The following is a 6,000-nucleotide window of genomic DNA, read 5'->3' as shown; positions in this document are numbered from 1 at the left end:
AGGGAGATATGTTTTTTTTCTCAGCATTCATTTACTTCTATGTTTGTTGCTGCTAATACCAGTGGGATCCTAGTGAGTACAGTGTCATCCTTGTTAATCTGGGAAGCATGACAGAAGAAGGCTTTGCAGGATTTTTCTGAAGACCTTTGACATGCAACAAGTCCCTTCTAGTGCTGTCTGTAGAATCCCTGCAGCTGGCAGAACTTGGATCTCTGCTCCATTGCCACCAGTCTGCATGATAGCTTAGGACAGTCACTGTCTTGAAAGGTCACAGAGTCTTTTCAGTCTTTTGCATAGGAGGGACTGATCTAGTAATTGTTTTAAAGTTTGGGACCAAGCCCTTTTTACAAGTTGGATGATAGCTGGTATGTGTGTGTTTGGGGAGGCTAAAGAAGAGGTTTGACACACTCACAGACATAACATATCAGAGAAGCTGCACAGAGGTGATAGAAAATGTGCTGGTAAATTAGATCTAGATGGAAACACATGAGGGTACAGTAATTAGGAACAGATGCGTGCTTCTTTCATTTAACAGAAATAACCCCCACTTTTGCATGTCAGCAGTGGCCTTTGGAGCAATGCTGGGGGAGTGGGTGGGGCTCAGTTGCCTGCAGCACCTGGGGCTTTCCAGGTGGTGCTGATGGTCCCTGATGAAGCACCTGGAGTGTGAGGCTGGGCATGGTCCCCAGAGGTTATAAATCAGCGGTGAGACAAGCTCACACAGGGCTTGGATCTGAGGCTGGTGAGAGCTGTTCTAATGGGGTTTTGTGGGGGGCTCAATGGGGATAGGAGCAGTCCCCTCAAGTCTAGCAGATTAGGGTGGATTTTGGGCTACTTTCAGGATGTCCTCTTCCCTGTAAGGGAGCTTTTTCATTCTGAGTGCTGTGAACTCCCTTTGTTGCACCGTAGTTGAGGTGAGTGTGACTGGTATCTGTGGTTTGTTCAGGATTTCCTACTCTGGATTGTTTGGAAGGGCAGCTGAGAAGGTCTGTGGTCTCTGGGAAGAAGGTGTGATGGGGATGGTAGAGGAGAGCAAGATGCTTGCCCCTAGCCTTGTGGGGTGGTGAGACCTTGGTTCCCTGCACTGTGGAGGTGCTCTGGTGGCCTTACCCTGGATGGGACAATGAGAGGATGATATGCACTGTGAAGGGCAGGGGATCCTCTGGCTTTCCTGTGTTTACTATGTGTCTGTTGGAAATGCCTGAAATATAGACTTAACAGGTGCTTGGGAGACTTCTGTGGTGACCAGAGCCCTCCACCCAAGGGCTCCCATAGAAAGAGGAGGGTTTTGAGAGCCACCCTGAGGCAAATGTATTGCTATGTACCTCTGATATGTGACTCAGTAGATCAGAGGCCCAGAGTGTGACTTCACTGCAGAGACAGCTTCATTGTTTGTGATGGGGACAAAAATGTTTTGGGAGGACAGATCTTTGTTTATCAATGGCCAGGAAAAGCTGCTTCTCACAACAGGTGCCCTAGGAGCTGAAACGTTTGTGTCAGATCTGAACTGGAAGCTGAAAGGAAGCAGGAAAAACAAGCTCTTGCTTCTGTGCATTCTGGGCTATCCCATTTCTGAGGAAGATCATACCCTCTTGAATGGGAAGTCACTGTCTGTCATCTTCCTGTTGGTGTTTTGCTGAGCTTACTACTAACTGCTCCTGTGCCCAAACACTTTGTTGTATCTTGAGAGATTGAGTGTTCTAGCTGTTCCTGCTGGAGCATCAGATACTGCTTGTACCTACCTAGATAATGTGATAGAATAATCTTCAATAAGCTTTAAAAATGCTACTACCTGCATACTACCACATCAGTGATGGCAGTTTTACCAAATGCTGTTGATCAGTTGCCATCTTCAATTACTGAATTTCTAGCTGATTCTAATGGAGCCATTCTGGTTTCTAACAATTTTCTCAAGTTTTTTTTTTATATATATATTTTTATCATGCATGCGTTATTTGGAATAACATTTCATTCTCTTGTTGCTGTCCTTTAAAGATAAAGGAGTATCTTATGGTGAATTATGACATGTTTGTTATTCACCTCAGCTCCCAGAACAGCTCCAGAAATGTCATTCTTTTCTCTTAGGATGGATACACTGTAACAGTAACTGTCTGCATTTATATAGCACTTTTCCTACCAGAAACATCTAGCCAACTTTCTCTAGTTTTGTGTATTCATTGTAGCCATAGAAGTTACGCTGCAACATTCTTGCCAAACGTCCTGCTGAAACCAGTTCTATGTTACACAATCACAAGAGTCAGATCTAATTACAATTTTGGACATCCTGCTATGAAAATGCATTCAGCTGCCCTGTGAAGCAAAAACTGAATTTATCTACTCTTCTCTTGTAGTTGGAGTAATGGAGCTGCTGCATGTCTGAGGAATGAATCTTGGTTCAAACAGTGTCTGTAGCAGAACTGGGACCAGAGTTCTTGATCTTCACTCTTCAGACTGTTGCTCCGTATGCTCAACTGTTTTGTACACTACTTTGTTTGGGTAAGTCATTTAGTAGAATATGCAATTACTTAATCTGATCTCTGTATTTTGCTTGTGTTCAGACGGTAAGATTCTGGTGTCCTTCTGCTGATGACTGATAGAATGACTGATGCTGCACAGGTCTTGGCTTTGTTAAGATAAGGAATGTCAGTGAAGGCAGACAGTGGTCCGTTGTGATTATTAGTGAATTTGTTAAATGCCCAGAAGACCAGAAGGAGTCCATCAGGCAATTACATGGCTGGACAAGTTCATGAATTCTGTGTTAGACACCCAGCAGAAAACAATTCTTCCATTAGAGCTGTTCTGATCTAGAATGTGATTAAGCACTGTTGGCTTTGTAATGATGAAAAGAGATGTGGAAAATCTTGCACAGTCTGCAATACTGGTTTTGACTGGCATGTCTTTGTTTTGGGTAGGAAGTAACTGCTACGGAGGGTTAACACAGAAGAAAAGTGTGTATCTTATGTCTAGCTTTTGATCCAAGGCAGGTAGTATTATCTGTTCTTATCTATTCCCACATCTCCATTGTTATGAAACTGTTCTTTCTAAAGATTTTTTTCTAAAACAACTTGTTCTATGCAGGAAGTGCCATTTGATATAGAATATAAAATACAAACTCAACAGCTTTTTTTTTTAGTAATGATTCCTTTTTCTTTTTTTATGATGATGAGCTTAACTATGCAGTATGCTGCAGCATGCAGTATTTTTTATACGTTTAATATCCTTGCTATTTGAAATCTCAGAGAAAAGGTATGTATATCTTCACCAGTGATGGCTGTAAATTGGATTTTGTGGTCCATCTTAATTTATTCTTTTTCTTTCTTTGCTGTGGTTTTATGCTGAAGAGTCTAGTCAGTCTTACCAAAAGCCATATTGTTTCAAGATAGGTTGTTGACCCTCTGAAAGTAGTACCATTACTACAGCACTATTCATTTTCTTCCCTTTTAAGGCTCAGTGTATGCAATGATATTAGAAGGCTTGAGTTACACTGGCAAATAAGCACAGAGCCTAGAGAATTTGCAAGAAAAATGCTACCTGCTTTGTTAGGAGCCTTACTTTTGTTGGTATTGTTTAAGGTGCCATGGAAGTTTTGAGTTCGCTTAATGAGAACGAGCTAAGATACTGATTATTCAAGGTAACTGTGAAGGATAAAATGCATGCGCCACATAACCAGAGTGGACTGGAAAACTCAGAGGTCTGTCCAGTTGTTTAAATCACCAATGCTCTAAGGAAGCCAGTGGCATTAAAGTAGTTGCTTCTTTCTTTCAGATGAAAGGAAACTTCTATCTGAAACATGTCATGAGTGTCTACTGACTGGTTTCTGCCATTCTGACAGTTTTTGTATGGTTTAGAAGCAAATGTTGTTGGAAAAACTGTGCAACATGGTACTGAAGGAGGTTTGTTCCTATAGGAGTTAAGGATTTTGGTTAGGAACAGTGTAGAAATGTGTTCTGCTGCTGACTATGTGGCACCTATTATTTAGGAAAGGAAAGGTGCTGGACATTTAGATTTTCTTTCTGGAATGCTTCCCTAAAGTCAAACCTTTTGGTAAGAAAGGCATTGCATGGACTGTCAGGAGCGACATTACTTATCTCCTCTATGAAGGGGATCAGCCGGGGCAGCTGCAGCCTGTGTTAGCAAGGCCATAAGTCTGCTGTGAAGCAATTTCACTGGTGCCATCTCACTACATTGAAGGAACTGAAATAAGGACTCTTTGAAGAAGTGTTGAACTTGCAAAAAAGTTTCCCAGATTGTTAGTGTTTGCCAACAAATCTGTCTTGTTTTTGTAATTTAGTAACAGCTGCTGTCTTCATTATCACTTCTCTTATTGCAGGCCTTTATCTGAGTGATATTGCATAACAATTTTCTCTACAGCTCTCAAGAATATCTGTGTAAAGCAGAGCTCTGGATGCTAGTGGTCCATGTCAAATTTAAAACAGAAATAGCACTTTTAATTAAAGTAGACTTACAAGAATTGTGGTACATATTAAGTATCTACTAAAGGCATATTTTCTGTTCAAGATAAATCACAGTTCTCTTGCCAGTGTTTGAAATATTCTGATAGAGGGTGCTGGTGCTTTATTTTAACGTCTAAAAATGGGTCAGCTTCACTTGCCTTTGTTTTTAAATCTCACTGGATTTTTTTTTGTTGATAATAAACCCTTAGGAAAAGGTTGGATTTTGTCCTTGTTTTGTAATGAAGTAAGTTAGAATCAAATCCCACAACAACTTACTTTAAACAAAAATATATGTTTGGTAGCTTTTTTAAGGAGCAAAGCTGCAGCTCAGTGTTTCTGTTAGAAAATGAAATGGTAGTAAATGTCATGATCTGTGAGTGGATGCATCAGCAAATAAAACCAAAAAGGAGCAGGTGTATATAGAATAGGAAAACATACTGGTTTTAATGTACTTGGCCTCTGGTTTGGGAAGGCGTAAAGGAAAAACAGAATAGCCCTGTGGAAATACCTAGCCTGATCCTTATTATTATTATTGTTATTATTGGAGAAAGATGGAAAATGTCTTCCCTGATGGTTGTATTTTGACCACTTTTTTTCTTTTATGCTCTCCAGGCAGAATTTATTTTGGGCACAAGGTCACTTATGGTGACCATGAATGTAAGGGAACCACTGAGGTGACCAAAGCCATTAGGATTTTTTTGTCTGTTTCTTCTTGATGAGCTTAGACAAATGCTGCAGCTGGTAGTAGGATCATGATTCTTTCTCATCCCAGTTCTTCCCTCCTGTCAAAACTGAAGATAACATAACATCATTTCTGAATTTCCCGATTTCCGAAGATAACATAACATCAGAGTTCCTGTGTCTATTTACTACAAGAGAAGTAAGAATTTTATGATAGACCTGCAGGTGACTATTGTGACCATCAGCAAGCCAAGAAGCTACGTAGCAATAAAGCTTTCTTGAGTTTGGATTAGGTCTGTGGATGGAACTCCCACAGGAGCTGGGACCAGTGCAAACCAAGGCACCTTCTGTGCTAGGTGAAAAGTGCATGTATTTGACCTTGTCTTTCCTAACAAAATATATAGCAGTCTGTCTAATAAAACGAAACACTCCACTGCACATGATTTTGCCCCTGGGGAGAGGATGAGGACACCAGCACGTGACAGATGTTAGTCATATCACTTCATGCACTGCTGGAAAGCACTTGAGTATTGCAGTGATGAGTGTGGATATAAGAGCCTGAATAGAAGAGAATGAAATAGCAATTGACTGGTGTTTTCCATTCCCATTATCCTGGGGCCTAAAATATGGATAGCCTGTGAAAGTACATTTCCTGAGAAGAAACACAAACTGTCTACAAACAACCTGATGAAAGCATTTTCTATTCTGCTCTCAGGACTGAATGTTTGCTCGTCACTTTTCCTGCTGCAGTGAGTTGTGGCATACATGCACTCACTAGGAAGTGCAATTATGAGGGTAATGCGTCTCCCATCAACTTGTATCAGCTTGCTGATATGCCCCACTAGAATACATGCAAAGCTAGTTT

General features: G+C 40.9%; 1 long non-coding RNA gene across 2 annotated transcripts in view; it reads left to right on the top strand.

Moving 5' to 3' along the window:
- The first annotated feature begins 722 nt into the window (after positions 1 to 722).
- LOC107053277 overlaps positions 723 to 6,000 on the top strand; it is a 147,143-nt gene continuing 141,865 nt past the window's right edge. For both annotated transcript variants that reach the window (XR_001466385.3, XR_006939217.1), the window contains exons 1-2: positions 723 to 914; positions 2,352 to 2,496. This is a non-coding gene — a long non-coding RNA (uncharacterized LOC107053277). The remainder of the gene's footprint in view (positions 915 to 2,351; positions 2,497 to 6,000) is intronic.

The sequence above is a fragment of the Gallus gallus genome, chromosome 4 (genome assembly GCF_016699485.2).
Source record: "Gallus gallus isolate bGalGal1 chromosome 4, bGalGal1.mat.broiler.GRCg7b, whole genome shotgun sequence".
NCBI classification, from domain to species: domain Eukaryota; kingdom Metazoa; phylum Chordata; class Aves; order Galliformes; family Phasianidae; genus Gallus; species Gallus gallus.
Note: the sequence above shows the minus strand (reverse complement) of the source record. Positions and strands in the feature narration are given on the sequence as shown.